Consider the following 12,669-nt stretch of genomic DNA (forward strand, 5'->3'; position numbering starts at 1 on the left):
AAGCCAAATGGCATTTGTCTATAGGCGAACACGCCAGATGGACATGTGAATGATGTCTTCTCTTGATCTTGTGGATCTACTGCTATTTGATTGTACCGAGAATATCCATCCAGGAAACGATAAAAAGGTATGACCTACTAGTCTTTCTAGTATTTGGTCAATGAAGGATAAAGGAAAGTGATCTTTCCTGGTGGCGTTATTGAGCCTTCTGTAGTCAATGCATTGATGCGAGCGAATTCCTCGGTTAAGAATTCCTTCTCGGTAAAGGAGAAATAAGCTCGTTGCAAGTATAGTTCTCAACCAACAAGTAACACCTGATCAAAGTTTACAATTTCTAATTAGACCGAGAGTAGTTAAACCTCGGGTCATTCTCCCTAGGAATGCAAATGAAATGTTACGCTTTCGGTTGTTCAAGAGAACAAAAGAGGTTTTGAGCAATCAAAGAACAAAAGATTAAAAGGACTAAGCAATAACCAAAATTGGAATTAATGCAAGTAAAGAGAAGACAAGATCAAAACTTAGTGAAAATGCTATAAATGCAAGAAAGAGCATTGACTTGGGGATGAGTATCCAAGGAGTCCTATCATCACCATAACCACAACTATGGTAATTATGATGAGTCAATCTCGCCCAGTCAACCCCAACCATCGAGGGATAAGTCAAGCAAGCATAATTGACCTTAATCCATAAGTCCTAACTAACTTACCAAACTAGTTGATAAAAGGCTAGCGTCAATGGAAACAAGAGTCAACTAACTACCCAAGAATTACCACTAAATGTCGGACATTATGACTCTAGTATCCTAGGAACTCAAACCACAAGCCAAGGTGGGAAAATCTACTCAAAATCTAGAGTTGTGCGCGTGCACGCACACTTCGCTCTGTGTGCTTTTCCTTGTTTTCTTCATGTTTTCTCCCTTGTACATGCTTTCTTCCGCTTTTGCCCATCCATTCTTGCCTCCAAGGCCTGAAATCACTCACAAACCATATCACGGCATCTAATGACATAAAAGTGGAATTAAAAATCACTAATCTAAGCATTAAAATGCATGTTTTCACATTTAGAATCAAATTAGGGATCAAGCACAAAAGTATGCTATTTGAGTGCTTAAGTGTGAGTTCATGTGTTAGAATCCATCCAAATCAAGCCAAAATACATCGAAAAATATGGACTCATCAATTTTTCCACACTTAAACAATAGCATGTCCTCATGCTAAACTAACAAGGAGTATGATCAAGGGGTAATCAACTTATTAAATGCAACTACCTATATGCATGCAAGTATATTATATACTATCTATATCTATATATCTATCTATAGTATCTATATGAAATTGGTGAAAACAAACAATCAAGTTCCCAAGCAAGTATGGATAAATAGGGCAAAGCAAGGAGATAATCCAATGCATCCAAAATCTAAAGAATTGATTCAACTCATCAAAGTGAAGCAACTTGCAAGAATACATCATAAGAAGCATGGGAACATAGAATTGAGTAATTGAACCCTCACTAGGTGTGTATACACTCTAGTCACTCAGTGTTTAGGGGTTTAATCACTCAAGTCTCTTCTAATCATGGTTTCAAGGAATTGCTTTTCATCTAATCAATCAACAACAAGTGATGCATGAATACAATTATCATGAGAACTTCATATGGTTGTAATGGGGTTAGGGTAAAGGTGGGATAGATATGGCTAAGTGGACTAAAATAGTTGAATCCTTGATTAGTTTAAGTCATCCACATCAATTTATATCAACCAAATCAAAACAAAATGCAATCTAACTTCCCATCACACTTTTTATACACATTCATGTATGCTTTTCTCACAAGAACATGACATATGCAATTCCTTATTCATTTGTTTACCCTTTTGGGTGACTTTGCGCCCTTTTTATGATGAAGGTTTTTTTTTTAGAATTGCATATGGTTAAGTTGTTCATACATGAATGTTCCCATTTCCAAAATTTTTCAATGAAATACCCAAATTAAACATTTTCATTTACTACCAAATTTTTCCAAAAGATTCCCCCACACTTAAATGAAACACACTTCTCCAACCTAAGCTAATCAAGGATACAATCCAAGGTAAGACATGGTTTTTCGCTTAAGGTTGTGATGTGGTAATATTACAAACAATGGGGACATTTAAAGCCCAAAAGGGTTTAATAATGGTAGATGCAAAGGGCAGGCTATATTGGAAAAGTAAGCTGATGAGCGGATAATTTATACGCTTTTTGGCATTGATTTTACATAGTTTTTAGTATGATTTAGTTAGTTTTTACTATGTTTTTATTAGTTTTTATGCAAAATTTACATTTCTGGACTTTACTATGAGTTTGTGTGTTTTTTTGTGATTTCAGATATTTTTTGGCTGAAAGAGGGACCTGAGCAAAATCTGATTCAGAGGCTCAAAAAGGACTGCAGATGCTGTTGGATTCTGACCTCCCTGCACTCGAAATAGATTTTCTGGAGCTACATAAGTCCAAATGGTGCACTCTCAATTCCGTTAGAAATTAGACATCCAGGACTTTCCAGCAATATATAATAGTCTATACTTTTCCCGAGTTTAGATGACGCAAACTGGCGTTCAACGCCAGTTCTCTGCCCTATTCTGGCGTTAAACGCCAGAAACAGGCTACAAGTTGGAGTTAAACGCCCAAAACAGGTTACAACCTGGCGTTTAACTCCAGAAACAGCCTAGGCACATGTAAAGCTCAAGTCTCAGCCCCAGCACACACCAAGTGGGCTCTGGAAGTGGATTTCTGCACTATCTATCATAATTTACTCATTTTCTGTAAACCTAGGTTATTAGTTTAGTATTTAAACAACTTTTAGAGATTTATTTTGTACCTCATGACATTTTCACGTTTTACATTGTATCTCTACGGCATGAGTCTCTAAACTCCATGATTGGGGGTGAGGAGCTCTGCTGTGTCTCGATGAATTAATGCAATTACTTCTATTTTCTATTCAATCATGCTTGTTTCTATTCTAAGATACTCGCTTGTACTTAACCGGGATGAATGTGATGATCCGTGACACTCATCATCATTCTCAACCTATGAACGCGTGCCTGACAACCACTTCCGTTCTATCTTAGATTGAGTGTGTATCTCTTAGCCTCTTGGTTCTTGATCAGAGTCTTCGTGGTATAGGCTAGGATTATTGGCGGCCATTCCTAAGATCCGGAAAGTCTAAACCTTGTCTGTGGTATTTCGAGTAGGATCTAGGAGGGGATGACTGTGACGAGCTTCAAACTCATGAGTGCTGGGCGTAGTGACAGACGCAAAAGGATCAATGGATCCTATTCCAACATAAGTGAGAACCGACAGATGATTAGCCGTGCGGTGACAGCGCATTTGGACCATTTTCACTGAGAGGATGGATGGTAGCCATTGACAACGGTGATCCACCAACATACAGCTTGCCATGAAAGGAGACCTGCGTGCGTGAAGAAGAAGACAGTAGGAAAGCAGAGATTCAGAAGACAGAGCATCTCCAAAACCTCAATCTATTCTCTATTACTGCATAACAAGTACTATTTAATTTATGCTTTTTACTCCTCATAAATATAATCACTTTTATTACTAATTTTCTGACTAAGAATTACAAAATAACCATAGCTTGCTTCAAGCCAACAATCTCCGTGGGATCGACCCTTACTCACGTAAGGTATTACTTGGACGACCCAGTGCACTTGCTGGTTAGTGGTACGAGTTGTGAAAAGTGTGATTTACAATTTGTGCACTAAGTTTTTGGTACCGTTGCCGGGGATTGTTCGAGTTTGGACAACTGACGGTTTATTTTGTTGCTTAGATTAGGAAAAAATTATCTTTTTGATTTAGAGTCATTAAATTAGAGTCTTTTATTTTATCTTCAAAAATCTTTCAAAAACAAAAAAATTTATTATGTTTCCTTATTAATCTTTAGAGTTTTTCTGTTTGAGTTTAGTTTCATATTTTAAGTTTGGTGTCAATTGCATGTTTTTATTTTCCTTTAGATTTTCGAATTTGTGTTCATTGTTCTTTCTTGATGTTCAAGTTGTTCTTGCTATTTTTCTTGTTTGATCTTTAGTTTTTCCTGTCTTGTGTCTTTTCTTGTTTTTCCTGTGCGTTTTCAACTTATTAGTTTTCAAAAAAAAAATTTTTATACATTAAATACCTTTATTAAAACACTTTAAATTTATAGCTCAATTGGCTAGAGCGGTGTGCTTATGTTCTTGGTAATTGGGAATCTTCCTTTTAAAACTTTTTCAAAAATAATTTTTCTTTGATTAAATCTCATGTCAAACTTTTAAGTTTGGTGTTCTCTTGTTATTTTTTATTTTATTTTCGAAAATTTATTTTTAGTTTTCTAAAAGTTTTAAGTTTGGTGTTCTTTTTATGTTCTTGTGAGTCTTCAAATTGTTCTTGAGGCTTCTTTGTGTTTTGATCTTAAAATCTTTAAGTTTGGTGTTCCTTGGTGTTTTTCCTCCAAAACTTTCGAAAAATAAGGAGCATTAGATCTAAAAATTTTAAGTCTTGTGTCATTTTATTGTTTTTCTCTTTTCTCACTAAATTCAAAAATACCTTTTCTCTTTATTTTAAATTGAATTTTCGAAAAATTACTTTTAAAAATTCATATTTTTATTTTACAAATCAAATCTTTTCAAAATTCAAAATCTTTTTCAAAAATCATATCCAAAGTTTTTCAAATCTTCTCAATTAAGCAATTATTTTTATTTTCAAATTTATTTTTCTCTTAGTTTTCAAAATTTACATTTTAATTTCTAATTATTTTATTTTATTTTATCTTAGTAATTTTATTTATCTTAATAATTTGGTTTGTTTTACTTCAATAAAATAAAAACAAAAATATATTTTCTTTGCAATTCATATAAATTCCATTTTATCCATCATGGATCTAAGTGGAAATGAACAGTCCAGAAGGACTCTGGGATCATATGCTAATCCCACCATTGCTGCATATGGGAGTAGTATCTTTATACCTCCCATCAAAGCAGGCAGTTTTGAGCTAAATCCTCAGCTCATTGTCATGGTGCAGCAAAACTGCCAGTATTCCGATCTTCCACAGGAAGAACCTACTGAGTTTCTGGCACAATTCTTGCAAATTGCTGACACAGTACGTGACAAGGAGGTAGATCAGGATGTATACAGACTGTTACTATTTCCGTTTGCTGAAAAGATCAAGCTAAGAGGTGGTTAAATAACCAACCCACAACAAGCATAAGAACATGGAAACAATTATCAGACAAATTTCTGAATCAATATTTCCCTCCAAAAAGGATGACACAGCTAAGGCTGGACATCCAAGGCTTTAAACAAGAGGATAATGAATCCCTTTATAACACCTGGGAGAGGTACAGAGGGATGCTAAGGAAATGCCCCTCTGAAATGTTTTCAGAGTGGGTGCAATTAGACACCTTATACTACGGGCTTACAGAAAGAGCTCAGATATCTCTAGACCACTCAGCTGGTGGATCTATACACATGAAAAAAACTATTGAAGAGGCTCAAGAGATTATTGATATAGTTGCTAGAAATCAGCATCTGTACATAAGTAGTGGGTCCTCCATAAAAGAAGAAGCCAAAGTAGTGACCACTGAACTTGGTCTTCCAGAACAAGTTGCTGAACTCAATCAACAATTGTGTTTTCTAACAAAACAGCTAGCAGAATTCAAGGAGATGCTACAAGACACTAAAAATGCTAATAAAAATATGGAAGCACAATTGAATCAGACCAAATAGTAGTTATCAAAGCAGATAACAGAAGAGTGCCAGGCAGTTCAATTAAGAAGTGGGAAAACATTAAATACCTCACTTCAGAGCAGCAGAAAGCCAAGGAAAGAACAACTGACAGAGGATGAGCAAAATATTATCCAAAATCCCTCTGAGGACAGTAAGAGCCCAGAGAGGAACAATTCTGGCGTTCAAACGCCAGAAACAGGCAAGGAGCTGGCGTCAAACGCCCAATAGAAGCTCAGTTCTGGTGTTCAAACGCCAGAAACAGGTAAGAAGCTGGCGTCCAACGCCAATCAAGCTTCTAACCCTGGTATCCAAACGCCAGTGAGGGATCAAACACACACAAGTGCTGATAGCAACCCCTCTAAAAAGGCTTTTCCAACCACCTCTGTAGAAAATAAACCTGCAGCAACTAAGGTTGAGGAATACAAAGCCAAGATGCCTTATCCTTAAAAACTCCGCCAAGAGGAGCAGGATAAGCAATTTGCCCGCTTTGCAGACTATCTCAGGACTCTTGAAATAAAGATTCCGTTTGCAAAGGCACTTGGGCAAATACCCTCTTATGCCAAGTTCATGAAAGAGATCTTGAGTCATAAGAAGGATTGGAGAGAAACTGAAAGAGTTCTCCTCACTGAAGAATGCAGTGCAGTCATTCTGAAAAGCTTCCCAGAAAAGCTTAAAGATCCTGGGAGCTTTATGATACCATGCATATTAGAGGATAATTGCACCAAGACAGCTTTATGTGATCTTGGGGCAAGCATCAACCTAATACCTGCATCCACTATCAGAAAGTTTGGTTTAACTGAAGAAGTCAAACCATCCCGGATATGTCTCCAACTTGCTGATGGCTCCATTAAATACCCATCAGGCGTGATTGAAGACATGATTGTCAGGGTTGGGCCATTCGCCTTCCCCACTGACTTTGTAGTGCTGGAAATGGAGGAGCACAAGAGTGCTACTCTCATTCTAGGAAGACCTTTCCTAGCAACTGGACGAACTCTCATTGATGTCCAAAAGGGGGAAGTAACCTTGAGAGTCAATGAGGATGAGTTTAAGTTGAATGCTGTCAAAGCCATGCAGCATTCAGACACACCAAAAGACAGCATGAAAGTTGATCTTATTGACTCTTTGGTAGAGGAGATCAACATGGCTGAGAGTCTCAAATCAGAGCTGGAAGACATCTTTAAAGATGTTCAGCCTGATCTGGAGGATTCAGAGGAATTGAAAGAGCCTCTGAAACTTCCTCAGGAAGAGGAAAAACCTCCTAAACCCGAGCTCAAACCATTACCACCATCCCTGAAATATGCATTTCTGGGAGAAGGTGACACTTTTTCAGTGATCATAAGCTCTGCTTTAAATCCCCTGGAAGAGGAAGCGCTACTTCAAGTGCTAAGGACACACAAGACAGCTCTTGGGTGGTCCATAAGTGATCTTAAAGGCATTAGCCCAGCAAGATACATGCACAAGATCCTATTGGAGGATGATGCTAAGCTAGTGGTTCAACCACAGAGGCGGCTAAATCCAGCCATGAAGGAAGTGGTGCAGAAAGAGGTCACCAAGTTTCTAGAGGCAGGGATTATTTATCCTATTTCTAATAGCCCATGGGTGAGTGATGAGCGGATAATTTATACGCTTTTTGGCATTGTTTTTAGTAGAATCTAGTTACTTTTAGGGATGTTTTTAATAGATTTTGTGTTAAATTCACATTTCTGAACTTTACTATGAGTTTTTGTGTTTTTCTGTGATTTCAGGTATTTTCTGGCTGAAATTGAGGGACTTGAGCAGAAATCAGATTCAGAGGTTGAAAAAGGACTGCTGATGCTGTTGGATTCTGACCTCCCTGCACTCAAAGTGGATTTTCTGGAGCTACAGAACTCGAAATGGCGCGCTTCCAATTGCGTTGGAAAGTAGACATCCAGGGCTTTCCAGCCATATATAATAGTCCATACTTTGGCCAAGAATTGACGATGTAACCTGGCGTTCAACGCCAGCTTTCTACCCAAATCTGGCGTCCAGCGCCAGAAAAGGATCCAAAACCAGAGTTGAACGCCCAAACTGGCACAAAAACTGGCGTTCAACTCCACAAATAGCCTCTGCACGTGCAACACTTAAGCTCAGCCCAAACACACACCAAGTGGGCCCCGGAAGTGGATTTATACATCAAATACTTACTCATGTAAACCCTAGTAGCTAGTTTATTATAAATAGGACCTCTTACTATTGTATTAGGCATCTTTGGATTACTTTATGATCCTTTGATCACGTTTTGGGGGCTGGCCATCTCGGCCATGCCTGGACCTTCACTTATGTATTTTCAACGGTAGAGTTTCTACACTCCATAGATTAAGGTGTGGAGCTCTGCTGTTCCTCAAAGATTAATGAAAGTACTACTGTTTTCTATTCAATTCTTCTTATTTCGCTTCTAAGATATCCATTCGCACTCAAGAACGTGATGAAGGTGATGATTATGTGTGACGCTCATCAACATTCTCCCCTATGGACGCGTGCCTGACAAACACTTCTGTTCTACATGAATTAAGCTAGAATGAATATCTCTTAGATCTCCTAACCAGAATCTTCGTGGCGTAAGCTAGAATGATGGCGGCATTCAAGAGAATCCGGAAGGTCTAAACCTTGTCTGTGGTATTCTGAGTAGGATTCAATGATTGAATGACTGTGACGAGCTTCAAACTCGCGAGTGCTGGGCGTTAGTGACAAACGCAAAAGGAGGGTGAATCCTATTCCAGCATGATCGAGAACCGACAGATGAATAGCCGTGCCGTGACAGGGTGCGTGAGCATATTATTCACTGAGAGGAGGGGATGTAGCCACTGACAACGGTGATGCCCTTGCATAAAGCCAGCCATGGAAAGGAGTAAGACTGATTGGATGAAGATAGCAGGAAAGCAGAGGTTCAGAGGAACGAAAAGCATCTCCATTCGCTTATCTGAAATTCCTACCAATGATTTACATAAGTACCTCTATCCCTATTCTATTATTTATTATTCGAAAACATTATTATCAATTTATATCTGCCTAACTGAGATTTGCAAGGTGACCATAGCTTGCTTCATACCAACAATCTCCGTGGGATTCGACCCTTACTCACGTAAGGTATTACTTGGACGACCCAGTGCACTTGCTGGTTAGTTGTATCGAAGTTGTGACAATTATGAATTAAGATCAAAGCACCAAGCTTTGGAGCCATTACCAGGGATTGTTCGAGCCTGGACATCACAATTTCGTGCACCAAGTTTTTGGCGCCGTTGCCGGGGATTGTTCGAGTTTGGACAACTGACGGTTCATCTTGTTGCTCAGATTAGGTAATTTTCTTTTTGTTTTCTTTTAAAAAATTTTTCAAAAATATTTCAAAATTTTCTCACTTGTTTTCGAAAAAAAAAATGTTTTCAAAAATATTATTTTTCTTCAGAATTTTTAAGAATGAATTCTAGTGTTTCATGAAGCATGTTGAAGCCTATCTGGCTGTAAAGCCATACCCAAACTACTTTGGGATTGGCATTCAACTAATCACTCCAGTCCATGTAATTATATGCTAAAGCTTGGCTGGCTATTAAGCCATGCCTGACCCTTTGATTGGAGCTTTAAGACTAACATGGCAAGATTCCTGGAGATCATATTAAAAATTTTGAAATCCTTATTTTTATTTTTCACAATAATTTTCGAAAAAAAAAATAATAAATAAAAATACAAAAAAATTAGAAAATCATAAAAATCAAAAATATTTTTGTGTTTCTTGTTTGAGTCTTGAGTCATGTTATAAGTTTGGTGTCAATTGCATATGCATCTTGCATTTTTTCAAAAATATCATGCATTAATAGTGTTCTTCATGATCTTCAAGTTGTTCTTGGTAAGTCTTCTTGTTTGATCTTGATGATTTTTTGTTTTGTGTCTTTTATTGTTTTTCATATGCATTCTTGAATTCTTAGTGTCTAAGCATTAAAGAATTCTAAGTTTGGTGTCTTGCATGTTTTCTTTGCATTAAAATTTTTCAAAATTATGTTCTTGATGTTCATCTTGACATTCAAGCATTCTTGCATGCATCACATGTTTTGATCTAAAAATTTTATGCATTGCATAATTTTCATGTTTTTCATAAAAATTTTAAAAATAAAAAATATCTTTCCTTTTTTTTCTCGATTCAAATTCGAAAATTTGGATTGACTTTTTCAAAAATTTTTAAAATCAAGTTGTTTCTTATGAGTCAAATCAAATTTTAAATTTGAAAATCTTATCTTTTTCAAAATCTTTTTCAAAATTCAAAATCTTTTTCAAAATTCATGATTATTTTCGAAAATTCCAAAAAAATAATTTTCAAAAACCTTTTTCTTATTTTATATCATAATTTTCGAAAATAACATAATCAATTAATGTTTTGATTCAAAAATTTGAAGTTTGTTACTTGCTTGTTAAGAAAGATTCAAACTTTAAGTTCTAGAATCATATCTTGTGATTTCTTATGAATCAAGTCATTAATTGTGATTTTAAAAATCAAATCTTTTTCAAAACTAATTTCAATCATATCTTTTCAAAAATATCTTCTTATCTTATCTTTTTCAAAAATATCTTTTCAAAATATCTTTTCTAACTTCCTAACTTCTTATCTTTTCAAAATTTGTTTCAACTAACTAACTAACTTTTTGTTTGTTTCTTAACTTTTTCAAAACTACCTAACTAACTCTCTCTCTCTAATTTTCGAAAATATCTTCCCTCTTTTTCAAAAATTTCTTTTTAATTAACTAATTATTTTTATTTTTAATTTAAAAAAAAAATTTCGAAAAAATACTAACAATTTTCAAAAACCATTTTCGAAAATCACTAACTCTTTTTCAAAATAATTTTCGAAAATTATCCCTCCCCCATCTTATTCTATTTATTCATTCATATCCTAACATCTCATCTCACATCTCTGCCATCCTCACAGTTGTGTTTCTTCCATTATATTACATTCTTTGTCTCCCCCTCTTCTTCTACTCACACAGGGATCCCTATACTATGGTATAAAGGATCTCTATTATTATTATTATTTTTCTGTGCCCTCTTCTTTGTCATATGAGCAGGAGCAAGGATAAGAACATTCTTGTAGAAGCAGATCCAGAACCTGAAAGGACTCTGAAGAGAAAATTAAGAGAAGCTAAAATACAACAATCCAGAGATAACCTTTCAGAAATTTTCGAACAGGAAAAGGAGATGGCAGTCGAAAATAATAATAATGTAAGGAAGATGCTTGGTGACTTTACTACACCTAATTCCAATTTACATGGAAGAAGCATCTCCATTCCTGCCATTGGAGCAAACAATTTTGAGCTGAAACCTCAACTAGTTTCTCTGATGCAGCAGAACTACAAGTTTCATGGACTTCCATCTGAAGATCCTTTTCAGTTCTTAACTGAATTCTTGCAGATATGTGATACTGTTAAGACTAATGGAGTAGATCCTGAAGTCTACAGGCTCATGCTTTTCCCTTTTGCTGTAAGAGACAGAGCTAGATTATGGTTGGATTCTCAACCCAAAGACAGCCTGAACTCTTGGGATAAGCTGGTCACGGCTTTCTTAGCCAAGTACTTTCCTCCTCAAAAGCTGAGCAAGCTTAGAGCTGATGTTCAAACCTTCAGACAGAAAGAAGGTGAATCCCTCTATGAAGCTTGGGAAAGATACAAACAGTTGACCAAAAAGTGTCCCTCTGACATGCTTTCAGAATGGACCATCCTGGATATATTCTATGATGGTTTATCTGAGCTATCAAAGATGTCACTGGACACTTCTGCAGGTGGATCCATTCACCTAAAGAAAACGCCTGCAGAAGCTCAAGAACTCATTGACATGGTTGCTAATAACCAGTTCATGTACACTTCTGAAAGGAGTCCTGTGAATAATGGGACGCCTATGAAGAAGGGAGTTCTTGAGGTTGATACTCTGAATGCCATATTGGCTCAGAATAAAATATTGACTCAGCAAGTCAATAGGATCTCTCAGAGTCTGCATGAAATGCAAGCTGCATCCAACAGTACTCAAGAAGCATCTTCTGAAGAAGAAGCTTATGATCCTGAGAACCCTGCAATAGCAGAGGTAAATTACTTAGGTGAACCTTATGGAAACACCTATAACTCAACATGGAGAAATCATCCAAATTTCTCATGGAAGGATCAAAAGCCCCAACAAGGCTTAAATAATGGTGGAAGAAACAGGTTTAGCAATAGCAAACTTTTTCCATCATCCACTCAGCAACAGACAGAGAACTCTGAACAAAATGCTTCTAATTTAGCAAATCTAGTCTCTGATCTATCTAAGGCCACTGTAAGTTTCATGAATGAAACAAGGTCTTCCATTAGAAATCTGGAAGCACAAGTGGGCCAGCTGAGTAAAAGGATCACTGAAATCCCTCCTAGTACTCTCCCAAGCAATACAGAAGAGAACCCAAAAGGAGAGTGCAAGGCCATTAACATAAGCACCATGGCCGAACCTGTAAGGGAAGGAGAGGACGTGAATCCCAAGGAGGAAGACCTCCTGGGACGTCCAGTGGTCAATAAGGAGCTTCCCTCTGAGGAACCAAAGGACTCTGAGGCTCATCTAGAGACCATAGAGATCCCATTGAACCTCCTTATGCCCTTCATGAGCTCTGATGAGTATCCCTCTTCTGAAGAGAATGAGGATGTTACTGAAGAGCAAACTGCCAAGTTTCTTGGTACAATCATGAAGCTGAATGCCAAATTATTTGGCATTGATGCTTGGGAAGTTGAACCTCCCTTGTTCATCAATGAACTAAGTGATCTGGATCAACTGACATTGCCTCAGAAGAGACAAGATCCTGGAAAGTTCATAATACCTTGTACCATAGGCACCATGATCTTTAAGGCTCTGTGTGACCTTGGTTTAGGAATAAACCTCATGCCACTCTCTGTAATAGAGA

The 12,669-nt window shown here is 36.9% G+C and overlaps 1 non-coding gene across 1 annotated transcript; it reads right to left on the bottom strand.

Moving 5' to 3' along the window:
* Window positions 1-11,345: 11,345 nt before the first annotated feature.
* Window positions 11,346-11,453, bottom strand: LOC148576827 (small nucleolar RNA R71). Its single transcript, XR_015903816.1, has one exon. It is a non-coding gene; the product is annotated as a small nucleolar RNA R71 (small nucleolar RNA).
* Between the last annotated feature and the right edge of the window lie 1,216 nt (window positions 11,454-12,669).

The sequence above is a fragment of the Arachis ipaensis genome, chromosome B1 (assembly GCF_059453495.1).
Source record: "Arachis ipaensis isolate K30076 ecotype BB chromosome B1, ASM5945349v1, whole genome shotgun sequence".
In the NCBI taxonomy this organism is placed as follows: domain Eukaryota; kingdom Viridiplantae; phylum Streptophyta; class Magnoliopsida; order Fabales; family Fabaceae; genus Arachis; species Arachis ipaensis.